Source organism: Amblyomma mixtum, chromosome 10, assembly GCF_055824585.1.
Source record: "Amblyomma mixtum isolate Tamu chromosome 10, ASM5582458v1, whole genome shotgun sequence".
Lineage (NCBI taxonomy): Eukaryota > Metazoa > Arthropoda > Arachnida > Ixodida > Ixodidae > Amblyomma > Amblyomma mixtum.
In genome coordinates, this window is record NC_143021.1 from 162,960,943 (window position 1) to 162,974,992 (window position 14,050).

Below are 14,050 nucleotides of genomic sequence, written 5' to 3' on the forward strand. Positions count from 1 at the left end.
GGGCTTATCAGCCGCGCTGAAAGAAGTCACTTCTGTTTTTTGATAGTGTCCACTCCAAGCTGGTAGCGTGGCATAGTAACTGTTTGCATCAAATCTGCATTAGCAAAATCATGCACCCACACGATAGGTGGAAGCTTCCAGTACCGTACTAAGTGAATTTTACCGGCAGGTTACCAAGCCCATCTGGTCACCAGCACGTCTTAAAGCCTTTTGCAAAAAAAGATAATTAAAAATCCGACCATGATAAGCGCGAGACAAAAAGCTAATGCCTTGCCTGCGCTGCCTTTCACACAATTTGAAGAGAGTTTCGTCTAGAAACGGAGTTCAGCTCGTTTTTCGGCTTACAAAACTGGCAAAATTATGTCCGATGGTGACCAAAAGGGTGTTAAAAAGGCCTGCAATATGCAGCATCACACCGTGTACACACAATGCACTGCCAATCTCGTTTATGAGATCGCCTTGACGTGCGGGAAATTTTATGTGGGGCAAACCGGAAAAAGTTTCAGTGAGCGCACCCGCAAGCACAATGTGAACCTGAAGAGCAACTCTGGAAGCAACCTTTCATTACACTGCAGCAGTTGCCAAAACTACCATCGCAAGTTTCATGAAACTAACTGTATTGCTAGGGTTCAGGGTAAAGCCGATAGAGAAGTAACTGAGGCCTTCTTCATTGACCAAAGAAAAGACAACTGTGTTAGCACGCCTTCTGTACACCTTTCTAAAAATGAGCAATCTTTTTTGAACTGTTACATCTAGCCTCTTAACCCGGTCGGTGCTCCTTATTTTATTTTAGTTTGCTTTTAGAGTTTTTAATGTTCTTTTTTCTTCTTTTGCCGCTCTTTACACGGTTTTTATTCAAATATTACTTGTTTCAAATTTCATTGCCATTTCTCATGCTCCCCTTCTTTTTCATTGCGTTTTTTTCCTGTTGTTAAGCATATTTTCACGTTGTTATGCACTTGTTTCTTTTCAATGTCATCCATCATGTACCTCTGTATTTTCATGCTATGCATTTTTGTCATATCCCATGTGAATTCTCTTTTTACCAAGTTTTTGTCAAACCTCGGCACGTGTAATATGTTCTCCTACATGGATTTGTGTAGTCTCACTTAGATATGCCCTACTGCTCTTCCTCTCCTTGTTTGTTGGTTTGGGTAACGCTCTGTCATGCAGCCTGTCTCTGGATATCAACGGCTATATAAGCGCGCCTGGCCTCAATTGTCGGTCAACAAAGTTTAAGGTATCGCTTCCGTCTTGTTGGCTTTACGTTTTTCCTGTGAACATCCATTCAGCACACAGCCTTTCAAAAATGCTCAAGAATCTAGGCGGCTAAAGAGTTTTTGAGGAAAGTCTTATTGTTAACAGCAGCGCCACAGTTTTCAGAATTAAAATTTTCAACGAAATAGCAACTCTATAATGCACGGTATGGCCGCACCAGAAGAATCCAAACACAGCTAGGATACAAAACCCTAGGCGTCAGCAGTGGGAGGATAGGTTCTTCAGCTCGGACACAGGCTGTCAGCAACAACAGCTGGCGGAAAGGGCCAGTAGAGCAGCAGCTTCCAATTGACCCTGGACTAGGCACTGAAACACATCCTTAGGAATCCTGCTCAATAAAGTTTTGTTCATTAATTCGGAGTTCAGAGTTTCGGCATTCATCCGTCAGAAGCGCCACCTTCAAGGCGCTTTCTGTCGCTCGTCTGTCTCTAGCCGTGTTCAAGGAGAAAGCCTTGTAGGCACGGCAGGGACATGCAAGAAGTATGCCAACAAAATAAACCCATTGAAGCTGCAAGCCCTTCGCGAAGAATTTCGAAGGAACTTGGGCACAGCGTTATTCGCTGCAGTGTTTTAAAAAAATGTTTTTAATGTAATAGACGGGGAAGGGTTTTATGCGACTGGCGTGCTTAGGGACTGCTGCACATGCTGTGGGGATAAGAACTGCAGTGTTCAACTCCAGCCCATGATAAGTGAAGCCACCAGGGCGCACTGCGAATTACAGATGGTAAATGTACCTGCCACCCTGAAATTGGTTTAGGTTAATGCTGCCAAAACTGTTTAAGCAAAAGGGCCGCGCTCGTGTATTTCGCTCTTTGTGTGTGGTGTCGGTCGCCTAAAATAGGCTACTTAGCTCTAATTGTTCCAACTATGCTGTTTTTTATCTAAAATAATCAAACCCAACCTTCAGAATTGCTACTAAAATACCCGCGCATGAGGAAGGAAGAGGAGGAGGAAAGGCGAGGAGGTCAACCGGTAGATGAAACCAGTTTGCTACCCTGCACTGGGGGAAAGGGATAAGGAGATATAAAGGTGAGCGAGGAAAGGGAGAGATGAGGAAAAGCACAAGGCGAAAAGGCTTAAGCAAAGTCACAGCCTGTCGTGCAGGCCCGGAACTCGGAAGAACCGCAGGATACCCTGGCGGGCCCACAAGCCGATGATCTCCGTGGCCAGGGTCCAAAGATCTGGAGCTTTTATATGTATAAGTACATAAAAAATATCCTAAGAATCGTGAACCAATAGGGCAGCATAAAAGTTTTGCATTTTTTCTCGCCTGTTGTTTACATGAATTTGGCTAGTTAAAAAAAATCAACTGTGTGTATTGCGTCCGAAAGAGCTATACTTGCACTTCTGCAAACACTATGCATTGAGTGCGACATTAACAAGCGTTAACTGAAAGCAAACGTAATAGTTACCTGACAGTGGAAAATGAGCGGCACAGCGAAAGAGAGCGGTCAATCTTCAGGAAGATGGCGAATTAGACGTTGACCAGCTTTGAAGTGGAACTAAATATACTGCCTTATAAAATGATATCTGGTATGGGGTGTGGAACTTGGTGCATTTTTTTTTTTACAATGTGCTGACACGTGTTGAAGCGATTCTTAAATTTCGCGGGAAATATTTACAGGTCGTTTGTGGCATCCACTGCCACAATTTCTTGAAAATGCCACGCTGTGTGCACAATTTCAGAGTGAAACCGGACAGTGAACCCTAATCTCTCTTCCACGTGCCGCTCGAACACACCTTCCGCACTTTTACTATTTGTTTATATATTTTTAACGGCATTTACATGGACGACAGCTTACGGAGAGCTAGCCAAAATGGCAGTCTGAGCTCCAACCATCAACGCAGCGATCTCGCGCCATGCGATGCCGGTGCGCCTGCCTCCACTGCCCATCTCCCTTTTTAGAGTCCCCATCCCCCTCCCCTTTTCCCCCCCGGCTGAAGTCGGAGGCATCCTGGCGAGTCAGGGCGACAGTAACACATGGGTCAAGTGCGGCTTCAGGCGGGACACGTTAGCAGTCTCGCGGCTACGTCGGCGTTGATCTGTCGCGGGTGTCACTGTGTCTACAGCGTAGTTGAACGGGGAGATGCGCTCTACGGTGCGGTAAGGTCCGTAACACTTTGGAAGAAGTTTTGAAGAGAGGCCGGGTGTGGTAGAAGGCATGCGAAGACAGAAGAGAGCCGGGTAGGAAACTGTCAACAGTATAGGTGGTGTCGAAGCGGAATTTTTGACGTCCCTGCTTTCCGGACGATAGCGACCGAGCGAGCCAATAGAGGGAATAACGGTCCGTGACGATGTCGAAAGGGCTGCCGTAAATAAAATAGCGAAACTTTCCGATCGCCCAGACGATGGCCAAGCATTTTTCTCGGTGGCGGAGTAGTTGGATCTTGGTTTTGTCAGAACACGGCAGAAGCAACGACATACTCGTCTAATTCGGGTTTACGTCGCGTAAGTACAGCACCGAGGCCAACGCCACAGGCAACAGTGTAAATTTCAGTGGGAGCAGGGTGGGAGCAGTAAGATCGAGGTGTCATAAAATGGAAGGCTCTGTGAGCAGTCGGCGCAAATTGATGAACGCGTCGTCGCAGTCAAGTGACCAACCAAGGTCGTGGGCGCCCTGAAGAAGGTTCGTTAATGGCGCGATGATGGAGGCAAAATTTCATGCGAAACGTCGGAAGTAAGAATAACGGCCGAGAAAGCTACGAAATTCCTTCAGAGTTGACGGCTTGGGGAACTCAGCGACGGCATGAGTTTGGCTTGGTCAGGAAGCAAGCCATCCTTAGAGATGATGTAACTTAAAATTGTCAGTTGGCGAGCGCCAAAGCGACCCCTTTTTATATTCAGTTGGAGCCCCGCTTCAGTTAAACATGTCAACACATGCTCCAAGCGGATAAAGCGCCTCTAGAGATCGGGAGAGAAGATGATAATGTCTTCTAAGTAGCACAGGGAGGTTTACCACTTCAGGCCGCGTAAATGGAGTCCATCATCCGCTCGAAAGTCGCTGGGGCATTACAAAGGCCGAAAGGCATGACTTTAAATTCTTACAGACCATCTGATGCCACAAAAGCCCTCTTAGCGTGGTCAGCCTCCGCCACAGGTACATAAACACACCCCGCTCAAAAGAATTCCAAGGCAGTCAAGGGCGTGATAAATTCGGGGCAGCCGATGAACGTCTTTGCGGGTGATCTTGTTAAGGAGCCGATATCGACACAAAGCAAAATTGCGATATCATTTCTTCATTCGGACGACAGGAGAGGCCCATCGGATACTAGAAGGTTGAAATACACCTCGTTGAAGCATGTCATCCACCTGATTGTCAATTATCTAACGTTCAGCCGCCGAAACGCGGTACGGGCGTCGACGCAGCGGCATGTGGGCTCCAGTGTCAACCTGGTGGGTCACTGTAGACGTGCGACCCAGTCGGCTTTGAGCTACGGCGACAGAAGAGCGGAAATTGTCCAGTGAGTGAAGAAGCTGGGCGCGTTGAGGCGTGGCAAGAATGACGTCGACGGAATTAGCAAAGGCGTCGACTGTGGCCGAAGCGGGAGAAGCACGCAAAATCAAAGAATGGGTAGGTAAAGAACGGGAGTCGGTGCAACGTTCGGTTGCGAGCAAGCAGTCAGTGAGCTGAATATGGCCGTGGCATTCTCCACAGATAAATAAGCAGGGGCGCAGAAAAGGGTTCGAGACCGGGATCATGCTGCAGCCCTCTTGGAAAGTAAGCGCAGCGAACGGCATAGGTGGAGCTTACCGAGAGATATAAACATCGGATGGGGTAAGGACGACGATGCCATGAGGTTCAGAGGGGCAGGATACAGGGATGGGGACAGATGAGCACGGAGGAATCTCGATGTCGTCAGCGACAGACAGTTTGGTCTACGAAGAAAACGAAACGTCAGCCGAACAGCGCTACATGGGAGAAGTTTGAGCTCGGCCCAGCGCAGTTGATGAGGGCTTCATGGTGGGACAGAAAGTCCCAACCTAAAACGATATCTTGCGAGTACGGGGACAGAAGGACAAATTCTACAGTATACAAAGAACCTTGCATGATGACACTGGCTATGAGGGCGGCCAAAGGCGAGATTCGCTGCGGATGAGGTTTGTGAAGCGAAAACCCCGATAGCGGCGTCGTCACTTTGCGAAGTTTTGCGGCGCAGTTAATCACTGATAACACATACAGCAACGGCAGTATCGAGAAGGGCCAGATCGGTGAGGCCCTCCTCAGAAAGGTCGAGCGCAGTCGTAGGGGAAAAACGAGGTCTTTAACTTGCCGCCGAATCAGCAGTTATTTTTTCTCGCCTCGGGAAATACGGCAACTAGTTTTACATGGGTCGTAGGAGAATTCCGACGCAGCGGTGAAACCGAGCGGGGCTGCGGGGATGGCGAACGGCGGCGAGCCTACGGGCGGCTATCGGATGCATCAAGCTGCAAGGTAGATTTCGAACGTGGCGGGTGTTGTGGCGCTGCGTAAACGTAGGTTTGTGGGTGATCCGTGGGTGGCAGCATACGGCGACGACAGAGACGCGCAGCGTTTCAGCCCATGTGTCTGTCTCGCCTTCTTCCGTCCCGTCCGTCAGCGCTGTTTTGCCGTACCATGCAACGTGACCTGGGACACCACATCCGTAACCAATCGGAAGGTCGTCACGGGTGCGCCAAGGGTCCACACGAGCAGTGGCCCTTGGTCTTCGGACGGCGTCGGCGTATGTGAGCGGCGCTGCAGCAAAAGCCTGCGGTCGAACAGGTGGTATCACTTCGGAGACTTGTGCGCTAATCACAGTTTCAGGAGCCGGAGCCTGGTTGTAGAGAGGTCTCTGAACGTCGTGAACAAGTGACAGCTCTCAAGCCGCCTCCTGACGCACGAAGTCCTTCATCTGGTCAAGCAGCGAGTCGCTAGAGGCTGGAACAGCGAGGCTGGAAAGCGAGTCAGGCATTACGGCTGGTGATGGCATCAAACAAAATGTACTGCTTGCGGAGCTCATCCTAGCTCTGGTATAGGGTGAATACGTCTGCAACGGTGGTAGGGTTCCGGGCGATAAGCATCTGAAATGTGTCAGCTTCGATGCCTTTCAGGACGTGCTTGATCCGGTCCTCCTCGGACATAGTCCACCCGTGTGTAGAAGTTGATGACATCTTCGATGCAGCTGGTGCAGTATTCACCCTGCAGCTGGGCTCTAACTCGCAGGCGCTGTTCGGCGCGCAGCTTGCGTACAGCTGGGCGCCCGAACATATCAGAAAAGGCGCGTTTAAATGCCGACCAAGTGGTGAAGTCTGCTTCGTGGTTTCGCTACCATAGGCTGGCCACGGCCGACAGGTAAAGCACCACGCTTTTTAGCCTAATGGCATCATCCCACCGGTTGTGGCCGCGTACCCGCTATTACGAGGCAAGCCAATCCTCCACGTCCTGGTCATCGGATCCACTAAAGATGGCTGGGTCCCGCTGTCGGAGAGCGCCAGGGCAAACAACAGGCGTCGGCGAATGGGCAGATGACTGGCTTGCGTCGGTGGACATAGTTGACGCGATGGTTCTGCTGCGAATCTCCAGGACGTAGGCCAAAGGCTCCACCAGGCACTTCCAACGTGTTGTAACGGGATTTAGAGGGAAAACAGCCTAAGCAGAGCTAGTTAAAATGGCATTCGGAGCTCCGACCACAAACGCAACCATCTCGAGCCGTGCTCTGTTGTTGTTGTTAGCCTTTCGAAAAGATGGCACATACCCACTGGCGGTGCATCTGCCGCCGCTGCCCATCTTCCACTTTACAATCTACCTGTATTTACCCTCAGAGCCAGACGCATTACATACGGGATTGGTTAAAATATACCGCAATGAACAAGAAATGCACTAAAACGTTACAAAACAACCTTTTCTCGTTACAATACAATGTCACAATATTAGCTATTACCTAATGATAGAATACAGCGAGAAGTTATAAAAACAAGGTTCTTCTAATCATACAATGCTATCTAAACAGTTTCGAAACAGTTCGTTATAATTGATAGAAGCAATTTCCACAGGAAGGTGGTTCCGTTCGAAAGATGCAAGCGAAATATTTGCCTGAAAAATAGTTTAGTGTTACAAGGACTCAGAACAACTTTGTGAACGTGACGAATGCGGTAGGAGCGATAGTGCGTTTCAGGAATCAGTTCAGTGCGCAGCATGGGAGTGAGTAATAACTTTGTTGAGTGTCCGACAGGGCTTAGAGCGACCGCGCCTATGTCTCCTAGGTGGGGACGTCAGGATTTTGTCTCATCGCCGCCTCGAGCGCCTGCTGGACGGCGCAGAGTTGGTCGTTGAGGCTGGCGCTGCGCAGAGCGGCGGACAACCTCGACGAGCGGGTTTCGGGGTTAACACCGATTAGTTTTGCCTTACACTATCAAAGTATGTGTTTAATTGTGCCTTTAGTGTGGCTAAATCTTTCTTAGAGACCTTGCACATGTTGCTGTTATATATTTCGGGGTAGATCCTGTTCTACTCCACTGGGTTCGGGTACGTGTTTGTTTGTAATTGCCCTCAGGCGACTGCCTGAGCGCTGCATAGTTTGTTGCATAGTTTGTTGTTAGGGGGAGGGAAGTGAGTGACTGAGTGAAGAAACTTTATTTCCGCCAGAAGAAGACCCATGCCCCTTCGGGTCCGCACGCAGGCGTCCAGGGAGGGGCAGCGTCGCAGCTGGAAGACTAGCAACGATACAGTCGCGCAGCTTCTGCTGCCAGGCGGGTAGCGTATCGTTGTATGCTAAGGTCGGCACTTCTGAGTATGGTCTCCCATTCCTCTGCATTATTGATTCTGCCGTATCCTGGGGCACTGGGGCATCTCCATAGTATGTGTTCGAGTGTAGCGGTACGCCCGCAGAACTCGCACACCTCCACATCCTCCCTCGTGTCACCTCCTATCCAGCTCCTCCAGAGTGGGGATGCGAAGTTTCTAGCTTGCAGTCTTCTCCAGTCATAGGCCTCAGCCGAGCTAAGCGATCTATCCGGAGGAGGATAGATCCTTTTGTTCTTTTTCTGAATGTCTGTGATGCTATTAAAGGTATTGGTTTCCTCTTTAGTGCTGAATTCGTATGAGGTGTCCACGGCTCCCCGTGGTAAAGAGGAGCGGGCGAGCCTGCGGGCGGCCTCGTTTCCAACCAGACCCGAGTAAGCTGGGGTCCAGATAATTAGAATATTGTGGGCTGGGATAAACTCTTTTAGATATTTAGCCGCAATTTCGTGGATGCGTCCCTTGCTGTAATTTCTAATTGCGGCTTTGCAGTCGCTTACTACGTATTTGGTACCTGGCTGAGTTAGAGCGATCGCTATGGTGGTGGTGGTGAAAAACATTTATAAGCAATTAAATTTTTTACAGAAAGGTGATTGGGGTAGGACCCTATTGGCCCTTTCCCCTCACAGTACTAGGTGCAGCCCCTATTCCGGGGCCCCATTGGCAAGCAACGCCGCCCGCGTCCGTTGAACCAAGGCCTTTTGGCTCTTCAGGTCTTGACAGCCGAGCAGGGCCGCCTCCCAGTCCTCTCTGGTGGGGTTGGGGTTGGGGGGATAGATGGGTTAGATTGACACGCCCAAACCATGTGGAAGGTGTCAGACACCTCCCCACAGAACTGGCACGTGCCATCAAAGGATGTATTGAAATGTTTAAGCACCGCCGGGCACAGTACAGTGTTAGTGAGAATTTTGATGAGGAGGCGCTCGTCAGCGCGATCCAGACCCTTACAAGGGGCCGGGTAGCGCCGGTGCTCCTCCTTGTAGTAATCGGTGATTTGTTTGAATGTAATGGCCAGATTGTCTGATTGGGAGTACCCTTCCAAGGACAGGGAGATAGCCCGGGGAGAGAGTGCGCGGGCGGCCTGATCGGCCTGTTCGTTTCCCTGGAGTCCCTGGTGACCGGGGGCCCAAATCAGGTTGCGTGGAGTTGGATCTTCAGATCGACAGCTATATTCCAGTATGCGCCAGGCAAGCGGGGGAGCCCAGCCCAACTCGTAGTTCCGACAAGCCCCTCGCGAGTCGGTGATGATGTGTTTTGACTTGGGTTTCGTGAGAGCCAGAGCAATGGCAATCTCCTCCGCGTGTGTTGCGCTGTAGGCTTTGAAAGTGAGCCCGTTAACTGTGTTTGTGTTAACGGGTGATCGCTATTGCAACCTCCTCCGCCACAAGGGGTTTTAAGTCAAGATGTCTTACCACGCGTAACGTTCTGCCTGAGTCCCCGACGGCTACGGAGACGGTGTCTCCTAGCGTGCCTACCGCGGCATCAGTGTAGGCCACGGTTCCCTGTGGCATCTTGCCTAGCTTAGCAGCCAGCTGTGCGACCCTGCTTTTCCTTCTGCCTTTGTCGTGGATGGGAAGCATGTTTCTAGGTATGGGCGCGATAATAAGATGCTCTCTTATTTCTCTTCCCAGATCTGTTCTGGTGTTCACTGTGCTATCTACGGTTACCCATTTCTCTAGCTCTAGGTATTTCCTTCCTGCGGGTGTGGATGTCAGCCTTTCGATTTGCGATGTTCTAACCGCTTCAGTCAGTTCGCTCCAATTGTTATGCAGGCCCATTTTCTCCAGTATATCATTGGACGTGGAAATGGGCAGCCCTAGCGCTCGTTTGACACATTTTCTTATGATTGTGTCTAATGCCTTTTCTTCAGTTTTGTTTATTTCCAGGAATGGGGTTGCGTAGCATATCCTGCTAACGATGAAGGCCTGCGTGATTCTTAGTTTGCTGGACTCCGAGAGTCCTTCCCCCCTTCTAGATACTTTTCTGAAGGCTCTGACGACAAGTTCAGCTTGCGCTTGGAGCTTGTCTAGCGTACTTTTGTTTTTCCCTTTTCTCTTAATATACATGCCTAGGATTCTTATTTCCTCGACAATTGGTATCGTTCTATTTTCAAGTGTAACCTCGATGTCCGGTGGGCCAGGTAGAAGGATTTGCTTAAGTTATTGAAGTTCGTCAGCCTGTCTGCCCCCCGTCTTCACCATGCCTCTATCCGGCACGGTTTGCGAGTCCCCGTGCGGCAGAGTGAGCAACCTCGCTGAGATTGGATATTTGAGAAGAGACGTCGCTCATGTGTGCGGGGAAGCAAACTAGCTTCACCTTGTGGTCCGGTGAGCGTTTCAGGTTCTTGATTATTCAGCAGACTTCCATGCATATTCTCCGCTTGGCCTAATTCTTTATTGCCGTGCGCGAGTCGCTGACGAGGCTGCAATCGTGATCTGATATGGCGAGTGCGATGGCTAATTACTCGGCCCCTTCGGAGTGTCGGGACTTTACGCTGGCGGAGTGGACAAGTATGGGATGGTGGAGAAATTTATGAAATAATGCTAAGCGAGAAAGTTTTAGGGGGGTACGCTAAAGATGATAGCTCAAGGCAACGTTTCATGATAGATATGCTGGCTGTTCGGTTATAATTAGAAATGATGAAGCGAGTGGAATTATTTTGAACAAGTTCAACGGAATGAATCAGGGTGACATGAGCATGATCCCATACTGATGACGCGTATTCAAGTTTCGGCCCCATAAGAGTTAAAAAGCAGCAGCTGGAGAGAAGATGGAGCACAGAAAAAAATTACGGTGGAGGTAACCAAGCATGCGATTAGCATTAGTGATGATATAATTACTCCAGGATAAATTATTTGTAATATATACTACGTAGTGCCTCTAAGCGCGAACGGATTCTAAATTAGTTTTATTAATGTCCTCAGACCGGAACCTGTACGAGAAACATGCATGACATTGCATTTGTTATTAAATTGCATGACTCAGTATTACACCAGTTTACTATAGCAATTACGTCATTCTGTACAATAGTAGCGTCATTAGTGTTCCTTAGTTCGCGGAAAACAACACAGTCGTCCGCAAAAAGATGAATATTATAATACACAGCGGAGGGAAGGTCAGTTGTGTAGATAAGGAAAAAAAAGCGGCCCGAGAACGAGATCCTTGTGGTGCAGCGAAATGCACATGAGTTAGCGGGGAGTTATGGCGGTTAACTGAAACATATTGTGAGCGATTAGTAAGAAAACATTCAATCCGTTTAAGAAGACTGCAGTGAATATTTAACGGTTTTAATTTGTACAGAAAGAGGTCGTGAGAAACCTTGTCGTAGGCTTTAGCGAAATCTGAAAAAAAACAGAGTCGGCACGAGACGAACGGTCTGAAATGTCGTGGAGTTTGAGCGTGAAAAATATAAGCTGCGTTAGACTTGAATTAGGGGCGTGCGAATATTCGAAATTGTCGAATATAATTCGAATATTATATTTTTAGGGTTCGTATTCGATTCGAAATCCAAGTATTCGCGTTGTTTCGAATATTCGACCGGACGCGAATATTCGTATCTAGCCGAATATTTTATTGCGAGCACCAGCGTTCATTTCGGTCCGCAAGTCCTACACAGACATAACAACATGGCGACGCCCAGAGCAATGCGTAACGTTGGGCCATGCAGTAGCTGACTGCGTTGGTGAGCTTTTTTGTGGCTATACCTGCAAAACTGGTTTGGTCAGAGCTGTGCACGAAATACCTCGCAATACGTGCCAGCTCAGTGCCAAGTGAGAGGGCATTTTCTGTGGCTGAAGAAGCCGTTTCAGTAAGAAAGAAACTACTTCTGCCTGACCATGTGGAGCAGCCGGTTTTTCTTCACGACAACCTTTTATGTTCATCCCAGCAACGCGCTTTTGTGCTTATGGCAAGCTAGCCTTAATCAATGCTGTGTACTAGCCATCTTCTCTGCTATTTCCACTCTTCTAAGAATAATGTTCGAGACTTTGATACTGTTTTGTCAGCCGCACACATCTTTTGTGTTCATTTCATCACTCTTAGTTGAACTGTGATGTTCTTGGGTGCTCAAATAATGTTTTGTAGTGGTTAAATGCGTCTTTTTTTGATTATTCGATATTCGATTCGATATTCGGAACCAAGTATTCGTATTCGATTCGTATTCGAAAAATTTGATATTCGCACACCCCTAACTTGAATATTATTTACGGAAGCCATGTTGAGACGAGGTGAAGAGTGAATTTGATTCAAGTAAGTTGAATCAAATTGATAGAACTGAGAAAAAAATTGCATGTTCTAGTAGCCTGGAGCAAGTGCTGGTGAGGGAAAGGAGTCGTTATTGTGTATTGGAAGCACATTTCCTATTTTCCAAGCAGTAGGAAGTGAGGGCGTATCTAGTGACTGCTTAAAAATATTTCATAAGATTACTGAGCTATATGCACATTTATTTTTAGAAACTTGGCTGTTACCCATCATAACCGGAGAAGAATAATTTGGCAGGTTATCAAGTAAATTAACAATGGCTTGCACGTCGACAATGACTCTCGGCATCTGAGGGAAGTTGCAATAATGTGTAGGAGGTGAAATAAGATTTGTAGCACGAAAAAAGTATTTTATGAAGGGGTCTATTAAGGACGCTTGCACACTGATTCTATTGAATAGGGTTATGCGGTTGATCTTCAAGCGCAATATGGTCACAGGTAGGCAGGTTAACTGCGCGTCAAAATTTACCGCCATTTGTTTATTTACTTAATATAATACCTTCAGGGCCCCAGTGGCACGTTACAGAAGGGAGTGGATAAAAAAGTAAAGACTATGCAGCAGAACTGAAAACAAAAAGTAAATGCAGAATGTAATGTAATACAGCAAAGAAAGAAAAAACGCAAGCTTGAACAAAATACAAATCTGATTAGGTAACAAAACAGCTTAGTCAAACACAGTTTTCCGCGGCATTTTTAAATAAAAAGGTGTCAGAAATATCGGCAACCAAGGTGGGCAGGTGGTTCAAATCGATGGCCGTCTTGGGTATAAACGAGTTAAAGTATGAATTGTTTCGGCAGTATGGAATGCGTACCTTGTGGCGATGATCTGTGCGAGGTGATATGAATGACGGTTCAGATAGAAGATCCCGTTTTAGCTAATGATTGTGGTAGTAAATCTTGTGAAAAATTAGCATTCGCGCAAGTTTACTACGAAGGGAAGGTCTAGGAAGGTGCAAATTATTTCAGCATGGATGGAAGAGAGTCAGAAAGGAAATTTAATATGGCGCCCTTTAATGCTGTAACGTAAGCTTCAGAGGCTATTTTTGGTCGGACCTGCGGGTAACGCAGGTGAAAATTAGGTGAAAATTATGGGAAAATTACATAGACGTTTGATGGCGTATTAGATGGCGCGTTGGCGTCAGTAGTAACGCGGAAGCAAGGAATGTGTTTTTCAATAAATCCATAAGCTTTCAATGCAAACATTTCCCAGTTAGTTTCCACAGAGCGGTCATCAAAAAAGGCGGAGAGTTCATTATATATGGCGTGAAAGTTAGCACGCTTATAACCTCGCAATATCTTTAGATGTCATTGACTGGCGGGCATTAAGGAAAATGAGAGCATGCAGTGATCGCTTATACAAGGAGGATATGAAACAGACGGTGCGTAGTCAGAATGGCTGCTGAGTATTAACTGCTGCGCGAGTTGGTACATCTTAAAGTGAGAAAAACCAGCCAAAAAGGACGCAGGACCAGGAGAAGACACACTTAGGCTGTCGCCGGGCTTATGACTATATTATTATTGGTTCAAACACATACTTAAAGTCACTTATTTGCACAAGCGCACGTACATGCCATATTTATCAACGTCCGGACATCATTACAACCCGGGTGAAAATTGCCACTCTTTTTCAGTGACGTTAACAGAATGGTCACTTATGCGAACGCGTTCGTTCTTTCTGGGTAAAAACGCTTCTAACAGTTTACTCTCGTGTCTAGGCTTTCCGTGGCCAATAATGGTAGTGCTGTGAAGCAAAGC